The sequence below is a fragment of the Leucoraja erinacea genome, chromosome 22 (assembly GCF_028641065.1).
Source record: "Leucoraja erinacea ecotype New England chromosome 22, Leri_hhj_1, whole genome shotgun sequence".
Lineage (NCBI taxonomy): Eukaryota > Metazoa > Chordata > Chondrichthyes > Rajiformes > Rajidae > Leucoraja > Leucoraja erinaceus.
In genome coordinates, this window is record NC_073398.1 from 3,114,514 (window position 1) to 3,126,143 (window position 11,630).

The following is an 11,630-nucleotide window of genomic DNA, read 5'->3' on the forward strand; positions in this document are numbered from 1 at the left end:
GAGGAAGGACATTCTTGCTATGGAGGGAGTGCAGCGTAGGTTCACGAGGTTAATTCCTGGGAAGACAGGATATGTTGATAGAATGGAGCGGCTGGGCTTGTATACGCTGGAATTTAGAAGGATGAGAGGGTATCTTATTGAAACGTATAGGATTATTAAGGATTTGGACACGCTGGAGGCATGAAACATGTTCCCGGTGTTGGGGGAATCCAGAACCAGGGGCCACAGTTTAAGAATAAGGGGTTGGCCATTTAGAACAGCGATGAGGAAATACTTTTTCACCCAGAGAGTTGTGAATCTGTGGAATTCTCTACCCAGAAGGCAGTGGAAGCCAATTCTCTGGATGCTTCCAAGAGAGAGTTAGATTGAGTTCTTAAAGATAGCAGAGCCAAGGGATATGGCGAGAAGGCAGGAACGGGGTACTGATTGTGGATGATCAGCCATGATCATATTGATTAGCAGTGCTGCCTCGAGGCAAGGTTGCCAGATTGGCTTTTCTAGAGCCAAATTCCAGAAATCTGGCTTTTTAAAAAGTTGGTTAGTGTCAGAAAATTAACTTGGCTTTTGGGTTTTTTTCCTGGGTTTTTTCCAATTTGGTTGACATCAGAAAATTAATTTGGCTTATGGGCTTTTTCCTGGCTTTTTTTTTTTTACATGCTAAAATTATCTACCCGATAATTACATACCATCCTTTTTCTAAAACGTTTTCCTTTAAGAGAAATGGTTTATGGTCAGTTACATTTGGCCATACCTCTGCTGCCAACTAGGAGGGTGGAGCACTAGAACCCACCCAGCAGAGTCAGGTCACGTGCTGCCCAGTGTGTGTTCAATATGCAGCATCCAAGTTAGCATCAAATATTGGATTTTTACTGTCAGAAATACCCAATTTATTTCGCCGTAGTGAATTAAGAAGAGAGGCATACAAAGAACTGTTTAGTGATGAACCCAACTACAGAATTTAGCGCCAACCCGAACTGCCCCCCTCCCCCTATGAAAAACCTTCATTTACACGGTGGCTTGTGCGTGGAAAGGTTATGTTTAATATTTCGATGAACTGGGAAGACCTAAAGGCTTATTTCACTTCTGCTGAACTAGCCCAATCAAAGTTAGATACAAAATTCAAAGCAAGACTCCTAAAGGAAATGTTGTCAGACTACAAAAACTACTTGTTCTTTGAGTTTGCAACGCCTGTTGTGCAGGAATTTGAAAGACTGAACAGCCTTTTTCAGCAAAAAGCTGATCCTCGTGAATTGTACCAACAACTATTCTTACACCAGAAGAGTCGTCAGAACAGACTATGATGCCAAAGGACAGGAAAAAAATACTAATCAAGTTGACTTTGGTATCAAATTCTTAACAGCATGTAATAAGTTCCTACAGCAGAACAACAGTGCTGAAGCTCGTGTGGAAATAAAAAATGTCAAAGAAAGATGTATATATAACCATATAACAATTACAGCACGGAAACAGACCATCTCGGCCCTTCTAGTCCGTGCCGAACACTTACTCTCACCTAGTCCCATCTACCTGCACTCAGACCATAACCCTCCATTCCTTTCCCGTCCATATACCTATCCAATTTATTTTTAAATGATAAAAACAAACCTGCCTCCACCACTTCCACTGGAAGCTCATTCCACACACAGCTACCACTCTCTCAGTAAAGAAGTTCCCCCTCATGTTGCCCCTAAACTTTTGTCCCTTAATTCTCAAATCATGTCCTCTTGTTTGAATCTTCCCTACTCTCAATGGAAAAAGCTTATCCACGTCAACTCTGTCTATCCCTCTCATAATTTTAAAGACCTCTATCAAGTCCCCCCTTAACCTTCTGCGCTCCAAATAATAAAGACCTATCTTGTTCAACCTTTCTCTGTAACTTAGGTGCTGAAACCCAGGCAACATTCTAGTAAATCTCCTCTGCACTCTGTCTATTTTGTTGACATCTTTGCTATAATTTGGCGACCAGAATTGTACACCATATTCCAGAATTGGCCTCACCACTGCCTTGTACAATTTTAACATTACGTCCCAACTTCTATACTCTATATGCATGTCTATGCTAGAAGAAGCTCTCTGGCAAGAGATACATTTGAAAGTTTATCAAAATTGAGCCATGTGATAATTATGAATCAAATTTCGTGGCCTAGGTTTTCCGATTTACCCTTTATACACCATGCAGGAAACAAGGTTAACACAATTGAAGAATAATACAGACAAATGCCTTTTGTCGATTGGAACGAAGATGGTCCATTTAAGAAGGACGGACTCCGAAGAGTTATGGATTTGGAGTACTTCAGCATCAGGCATTTAAAGAGCTCGCCACCTTTTTCCTTACTTGCCTAATAACCCCTGTGAGCAATGCTGTAGTCGAGAGAATGTTTTTTCTTGTATCCTCCGTTAAAACGAAGATAAGAAAAAGAATGCAGCTGAATCTTCTTGATGCTATTGTGAGAATCAGGGCAGAACTATTACTTTCAAGCAAATGTCGCAAAGACTTCGTAAAGCTGTCTGATGCGGGCACAATTACCATTTGACCTAATTGGATGTATTGGTGGATGGGAAAGATTTAAACGGGTATTGGATTTGAACGGGCCAGGTCATTAAGGGCTCCAGTCGAATGGGTTTTCTGGCTGGCTTGCAGGTAAGTCCCTCATTCAGGTCACTCACGTTATTTAGTATGTTTTTTCTCTCTCTCTCTCTCTCTCTCTCTCTCTCTCTCTCTCTCTCTCTCTCTCTCTCTCTCTCTCTCTCTCTCTCTCTCTCTCTCTCTCTCTCTCTCTCTCTCTCTCCTCTCTCTCTCTCTCTCTCTCTCCCTTCCAAGGTTGGTTTTTCTGTTTGCCTTCAGTTTTATTTGTTTAAGTGTTATTTATAACATAGCTTTGGAAGGATTCAAGCGTGTATCAGCCACTTTCTAGGGGCTGAATCGGCCTGTTCGAGGGGCCTTTCATCGCCCGGCGCAGTTTAAAATCAAACTGCTGCATCGAGGCAATCCAGGCTCCCGATGTCGAGGCTCCCGATGTTGAAGCCCCCGATGTTGAAGCCCCCGCCAGCGTATTTTAAGCCGCGACGGCGATGAAAGGCCCCGTGAATGGGCCGATTCAAGCTCCACGATTCGGGGCGGACGAAACTGCTGTTGCTGGAGTTCGGAGACGGTCACCAACCAGTTCAGCTCCTGATGTTACCGTTCACAGGGCCCACGGCCGAAGCCTCGCGTGCGTGTGTGCGTGTGTGTGTGTGTGTGCGTGCGTGCGTGTGTGTGTGTGTGTGCGTGTGTGTGTGTGTGTATGTGTGTGTGTGCATGTGTGTATGTGTGTGTGTGCACGCAGCTGCCAAGAAATTGTGTCCCCCCATGTTTTGATAGCGATTTCTGCCCCTGCCTGCGTGGGTTTTCCCCAGGACCTTCCATTTCCTCCCACACTCCAAAAACGTACAGATTTGTAGGCTAATTGGCTTGGTAAAATTGTAAATGATCCCTAGTATGTGTAGGATAGTGATAGCGTGTGGGGATCGCTGGTTGGCTCAGACTCGCTGGGCCGAAGGGTCTGTCTCCACGCTGTATCTCTAAATTCTAATTCCATAGTTGTAGAGTGAATCATAGTCATTACAGCAGAGAGGAACACTACTTGTTCTATCCACCCAAATAGAGCAATCTAGTAAACTGGTCTATTCCCTTAGCCCAGCAAGTTTACTTCCATGTACAATTGCCTTTGTCACTATTTCCACCATCTACATAGACAAGACATTGCTGGTTGTTAATACTGACCACATAAACAGGTTGTTAATGAATATTTCCTACAACCAAGAAAGATACCTTTTGGCCCATGCAGTCATTTCTGGTTTAGACAATAAGCCTATCCACCCCCCTATTTTGCCCAGTAGCTTGTCTTCCCATATCGCTCATCTTTAGACAATTTACAGTGACCAATTATCAATTTGCTTGGGCAGCTTACAACCCAGTGGTATGAATATTGACTTCTCTAATTTCAAGTCGTATACTCCCTGTCTATCCTTCCCTCCCCCATCCTGGTTTCACTGGATCCCTTCATTATCACCTCTTCCACAGTCAACAATGGACCATAATGGGCTCCACCTTTACTGGGTCATGGGTCCTGGCTCTGATGTATTCTGTGCCTTTTCATGCCTCTAGTTTCCCTCTACCCTCAGTCTGAAGAAGGGTCTCAACCCACAATTTCACCTATTCCTTTTCTCCAGAGATGCTGCCTGACCCGTGGAGTGACTCCAGCATTTTGTGTCTATCTTAATTACAAGACTAGTGTGTCTTTGCAATGTGGGATTAACTTGAAGTAACATAGGAAATCCAGTCATGGAAGAATATGCAAACTCCAGTCAGACAGCATTAGAGTTTAGGATTGAATCTTAGCTGATGGGAGTTGTGAGGAGCAGGTGCCACATCTTGCCTTTCCCCATCATATTGATTAAACAAGACCACTAATCCATGTACTATCCACTAAAGAGGACATTTGTTTTCTGCGTACATAATCTAAAATTGTCCCAAACCAGCAACCTCTACCACCAAAGAAGATAAAGGGCGATAGGCATATGGGAATACCACCAATATAGGAGTACCATTATCAGAAGGATTGGGTGAAAAAACATGGAAATCATCATGTCCATATTGTTCCTCAGGTTCCCATCTATGTTCATAAGATCATAAGTGAAAGGAGCGGAGTTAGGCCATTCGGCCCATTGTCTACCATTCAATCATAGCTGATCTATCTCTCCCTCCTAACCCCATTCTCCTGCCTTCTCCCCATAACCTCTGACAATTGTACAAATCAAGAATCTACCTGTATCTATCTCTGCCTTCAAGGTATCCACTGACTTGGCCTCCACAGCCTTCTGTGGCAATGAATTCCACTGATTCACCACCCTCTGACCAAAGAAATTCCTCATCTCCTTCCTAAAAGAATGTCCTTTAATTTTGAGGCTGTGACCTCTAGTCCTTGGCTCTCCCACAAGTGAAAACATCCTCTCCACATCCACTCTATCCAAGCCTTTCACTATTCTGTACATTTCAATGAGTCCCCCCTCATTCTTCTAAACTCCAGCGAGTACAGGCCCAGTGCCGACAAACGCACATCATATGTTAACCTACTCATTCTCTGGACCCTCTCCAGAGCCAGCACATCCTTCCTCAGATATGGTGCCCAAACTGGCGCACAATATTCCAAATGCCGCCTGCCCAGCGCCTTATAGAGCCTCATCATTACATCCCTGGTTTTTGTATATAAGCCCTTGTGAAATAAATGCTAGCATTGAGTTTGCTTTCTTTACTACCGATTCGACTTGCAGATTAACTTTTTGGGAATCCTGCACCAGCGCTCCCGTGTCCCTTTGCACCTCCGATTTCTGGATTCTCTCCCCATTTAGAAAATAATCTACCCCTTTATTCCTACTTGCAAAATGCATGACTCCACACTTTGCTACATTATATTCCATCTGCCACTTCTCTGCGCACTGTTCCAACCTATCCAAGTCCTTCTGCAGAGTCCCTGCTTTCTCAATGCTACCTGCACCTCCACCTATTTTCGTATCAACCGCTAACTTGGCCACAAACCCTTCAATCCCATCAACACCATTAAGGATAAATGGGGGTACTGTGGATAGGGTGAGCTGTTTTAAATATCTGAGGATATGACATGGTCATCACACACCGCAGCACTCGTGAGTAAGGCAAGGCAGCTCCTTTACCACCTCAGGCAACTGAGGAAATTCAGAGTGTCTCCGAGGATCCTCCAGTGCTTCTACTCAGCGGCAGTGGAAAGCATCTTGTCCGGAAATATTACCATCTGGTTTGGGAATTGCTCTGCCCAGGACAAGAAGGCTCTGCAGAGAGTAGTGCGTTCGGCCGAACGCACTAAGGGAACTTCACTCGCCCCCCTGCAGGAACTATACATCAGAAGGTGCAACTCCAGAGCTAATAAAATCATGGGAGAGCCCTTCCACCCATGCAACGGACTGTTCCAGCTGCTACGGTCAGGCAAACGCCTCCGTTGCCATGCGGTGAGAACGGAGAGGTTGAGAAGGAGTTTCTTCCCAGAGGCCATTAGGACTGTAAACTCCTATCTCACCAGGGACTAACTTTACTGTACCACACTACTGCTTTTTTTTTTTTTTAAAGTGCTGTTTTTTTCCCTTTTTCCTTCCGCCCACAATATTTAATATGTAAAATAATATGTGATTCTGTTCCATTCTGTTTGTAGTTTGTTTGGTTGTTTGTTTGTTTGTCTTTTTGCACAAAGTCCGCGAGCATTGCCACTTTTCATTTCACTGCACATCTCGTATGTGTATGTGACGAATAAACTTGACTTGACTTCACTAACATCCAAATCATTAGTATACAACATGAAGAGCACCGAGCCCTGCGGAACTCCGCTAGTCACTGGCAGCCAACCAGAAAAAGCCCCCTTTATTGCCACTCTTTGCCTTCTGCCATCCAGCCAACCTGCTATCCATGCTGGTATCTGCCCTTTGATACCGTGGGCTCGCATCTTCCTTAGCAGCCTCACGTGTGGCACCTTAACAAAGGCTTTCTAATCTAGGTAAACAACATCTGCTGGCTCTACTTTGTCCATCCTGCAATTAATTTCTTAATTGAATTCCAGCAAATTTGTCAGGCTAGACATCCCCCTCACAAAGCCATGCTGACTTTGGTCTATTTTATCATGAACTTCTAAGTACTCCGTAACTTCATCGTTTATAATGGACTCTAAAATCTTACCGACCACCGAAGGCAGAATAACAGTCCTATAGTTTCCACTATTATGCTTTATAGTTCCCACAATGCTAATCCCGTTTCTCAGTACTGGTCTGTAAAGGTGCATTGGCAATTCAAGTGCACATTCAGAAAATTCCTTAAAAACAGTGAGGGTGGCTGCCTCCAGCAGCCCGAAGCTGTGCTGTGCATTCCAGATTTTCCATCCTATGGGTGAATAAAATATATTTTGCAGATCCCCTCTAAGCCTCCCATTCCATGCCTTTGTGATTTTACATACTGCTATGGGGAAAGGCTTCTCACGAACTACACTCTGTATGTCCATCACAATTTTGTGTACTTTAATCAGGCCCGCACTCAGCATGCTCCACTTCAATGGAAACAAATCCAGCCTTCCCTTGTTCTCCTCATAACTCCACCCTGGGCAAAATCCTGATGAATCTCCTCTGCTCTCTCTCGTGTGCAAGCATGGCCTTTCCCTTGTGCAGCATCCAGAAACTGTACTTCAGTTGGATCATTACCTACTAAGTCTTACATGCTATCCCTGGCTAAAGAAGGCAAGTATCCCTTATCTCTTTTTTTAACCTCATTTTCTATCTGCTGTCATCGCCATTGACCTATAGACTTGTACAACAATATCATTCTGTAAAAGCACGCAAACAAAGCTTTTCACGGTTCACGTGACAATAAACTAAACTCAAACTCATCTCTTCGCCCCATCTCAGAGCTGTTCAACATCTGCCAGCCTTCTGTGCAGTTAAAGGCCCACTTTAAGTTGAGCGACAAACTTCAAATAATGTGTATAGATTGCAGACAAGTAAAGTAATATTTGGTTCCCACCGGAAATCTGTGCAGAAATATCAGCGGGAGATATATACGTGACTGCAGATGCTGGAATCTGTCTACTGAGTACTATGTTTACATACTGTTGTACTACCACATACAACTCATCTTTCCGTTTTGGGACATTCAAGATTCAATTTAATTGTCATTTGGACCCCTTGAGGTCCAAACGAAATGCCGTTTCTGCAGCCATACATTACAAACAAATAGACCCAAGACACAACATAATTTACATAAACATCCATCACATCGCTGTGATGGAAGGCCAAAAAAAATTATCTCTCCACTGCCCTCTCCCCCCCCCCCGATGTCAGAGTCAAAGTCAAAGCCCCCGGCTGGCGATGGCGATTGTCCCACGGCCATTAAAGCCACGCCGGGTGGTGCGAGGTCGCACACCGGGTCTTGGTGTTAGAGCCCCAGCGTGCGCTCGCAGAGTCCCGCAGCCATTCCAAGCTGCGCGGGGCGGTGATGTCAGGCCCCGCTCCAGGAGCTCTTCGACCCCGCAACTCGGGCGGGAGAAGTCGCCGTTGCGTTAGCCCTGAAAAGCGGTCTCCCTCCAGGGACCCGCGGGCTCCCGGTGCCGCCGTCCGCCAGACCCGCAGTTGCAGCCTCCGAATCTCCGGAGGTCGGGCCGCAGCAGCAGCAGCGCTCCACCACCGCTCCACCCGCTCTGGACTCGGCCAGCTCCGCGACGGTGAGGTGAGTCGTCGGCACCAGAGTCCCCGGTCTTCTCCTGTTGGAGGCCGCTCCTCGTTGCAGCCCCAACGACAACGGAGACCCGACAAGAAAAGGTCGGGTCTCCCGTGCAGGGAGAGATTAAAAGTTACCCCCAAGTGTTGGATTAAGGGCCTGTCCCACTATCCCGAGTTACTCACGAATTCACCCGAGTTTTCCCCTTGATTCAAACTCGGAGAATTACGGTAATAGCCAGCCGTAGGTACGCGGGGCTATTTTTATTACTCGTGGACATTTTCAACATGTTGAAAAAACGTCCCGACTTACCTGATGCCCCGAGTACCTACAGCTGGCATTACGAGTCGCTACGAAACATCTACGGACTCCTACGGACTCCTATGTGCTCACTACGGGCATTCTCTGAGTTTGAATCAAGGGGAAAGCTCGGGAGAATTTGTGAATAACTCGGGAAAGTGGGACAGGGCCTTTCGAATGCCACTGGCTAAATAAAAATCACACAGCTTCCATTCCCTCAGAGTTCGCTCATTTAAATCCTGGAACTCTCCACCTAACAACACTCTGTGGATGCCTTCACCGCAGGACCGATACGGTTCAGGAAAGGGGCTTCCCACCATCTTCTTGAGAGTAATTAGGGAAGAGCAATTAATGCTGGGCTTGCCCACATATTGTAAACAAATAAACGGCAGATTATGCCTTGAAACCACCTTCCACTCATGTCATTTGCAGCAATGCAGTGTTTTCTTTCATAATTGTAACTCTCCTGCCAGTTTGGGAATTTAGCAAATACCATTCATAAGTTGTAGGAGTGGAATTAGGCCATTTGGCCCATTAAGTCTACTCCACCATTCAATCATGGCTGATCTATCTTTCCCTCTGAACCCCATTCTCCTGCCTTTCCCTTGACACCCATACTAATCAAGAATCTATAAATCTCCACCTTAAAAATATCGATTGATTTGGTCTCCACAGCCGTCTGTGACAATGAATTCCACAGATTCACCACCTTCTGACATCTTTCTATTCTAAGGCTCTGGCCTCTGCTACTAGACTCTCCCACTTGTGGAAACACCCTCTCTGCATCAGCAGGTCGAGGAACAGCTTCTTTCCGGCGGCTGTCACTCTACTCAACAACGTACCTCGGTGACTGTCAATCACCACCCCCCCCCCCCCCCCCCCCCCCCCCCCCCCCCCCCCCCCCCCCCCCCCCCCCCCCCCCCCCCCCCCCCACTTATTTTTTTTTAAATTCAAATTGTTTGCTATGTCGCTCTTCAAGGGAGATGCTAAATGCATTTCGTTGTCTCTGTACTGTACACTGACAATGACAATTAAAATTGAATCTGAATCTGAATGAATCTGAGAATACAGTACATGTCTGTATGAATTTTAAGGAAGTGTTTGACAAATCCTTCTTCACTGGCAGTCCTTAGGGACCAAGAATGGCTTACTTCCACTCTCTGAGCATTGGGATGAATGAGGCGTCCAATGTGGGAAGTGCAGCCCCTTTCAGCGTCAGGGCAGGAGGACCCTAACTGGGTAGGTCGCTTGTGAGCTGCAGCAATCCCTCTGCACATTGAGCAAGGCTCTCCTTCCTGTGTGCTCTTGATTCAAGATTAGCAATATCATTTCAAATGCACTCTCTGCAACTTGAATGGTCATAGGTCGGGGATTCCCAGGAGAAGGTGGAGAAGTTGCAATTCTTTCAAGGTGGCTGAGCACATTCCTGAATCTTTTTCCTCCGTCCTTTAGGTAATGACTTCATGTGACAGAATAGATTGTCTCTGGTGTCAAGTTTGGGATCGACGTGCCCTGTGCTAAGAGCAGAGTGAGTGACTACTCTTGTCGGTCCTGTTTCTTTAGTTTAGTTCAGTGATACAGCATGGAAGAAGGCCCTTTGGCCCACCGACCATTGATTACCCGTTCTATGGTATCCCACTTTCTCATCCACTCCCTACGCACGAGGAGAAAATTTACAGAAGCCAATTAACTCGCAAACCCGCACGTCTCAGAGATGTGAGAGGAAACCGGAACACACGGAGAAAGCCCACGCGGTCACAGCGAAAACGTGCAAACTTCACACAGACAGCACCTGAGGTCAGGATTGAACCCGGGTCTTCGGCACTGTGAGGCAGCAACTCCACCACTGTGCCACCCTGCCACTTATTCATTCCGTAAATTTAGAAAATTGCGCAGTATATTGTGTATTGTGTGTTCTTTTTTTATTGTACCGCTGCTGGCAAATTCGTTTAACTGCACTTTATGTGCAAGTGACGAATAAAACCTGACTTGACTTGACTTGAGAGTAAGTTGGTGATGTTTTCCTAGTGTTTCAGAAGCTTGCTGTTGATAGTCCATACTTCAAAAGCATATAGGAGGGCAAGGATCACTGCTGTAGGCCAAATGTTCTGTGGCAGAACTGAGGTCACGAGCTTCAAACACCCACTTCCTCAGTCAATCAAACTGTGGCAAATAAAAGGCTGGTTCACAACATTGAAGGTTTGAGAAAATAAGATTCACCGGCAGCTTAGGTGACACAACCCAACCACATGAAGAATGCACCCAATCACATTATTGCATTCATCTAAAATTGTTCAGCTTGCCTCGGCCTATGTGATCTCCCAGTTGCTAAACACCTTAACTCCCATTCCCAAACTGGTCTTTCTGTCTTGGGCCTCCTCCATTGTCAGAGTGAGGCCCAGCACATATCGGAGGAACAACACCTCATATTTTGTTTGGGCAGCTTACAATCCAGCGGTATGAATCTTGATTTCTCTAACTTCAAGTAACCCTTGCATCCTCTCATTGCCGAGTTTACGTATAAGCTAAACAAGCTATAGCTTAGGGCCCCCCCACTTTCTAGGGCCCCCCCGAAAAAATTGATGGGCCTCGAGGTCTAGGGGGGCCTCCGGCCAAGGCAGAACACCTACCGTTCAACTATATCCACTGCAAATCAATGATGGCCCATTCAGAATCCCCACTGGCCACACATCATCAGCCCAGATACTTCCATTATACTCCGCCCTATAATATTGCCACTATTCATTTGGGAATTTAGCAAATACCATTCATAAGTTGTAGGAGTGGAATTAGGCCATTCGGCCCATTAAGTCTACTCCGCCATTCAATCATGGCTGATCTATCTTTCCCTCTGAACCCCATTCTCCTGCCTTCTCCCCATAACCTTTGACACCCATACTAGTCAAGAATCTATAAATCACCACCTTAAAAATATCCATTGATTTGATCTCCACAGCCTTTTGTGACAATGAATTACACAGATTCACCACCCTCTGACTAAAGATATTCCTCCTCATCTCCTTTCGAAAGGCGCGTCAATCATAGAATTTCCGATTGTATG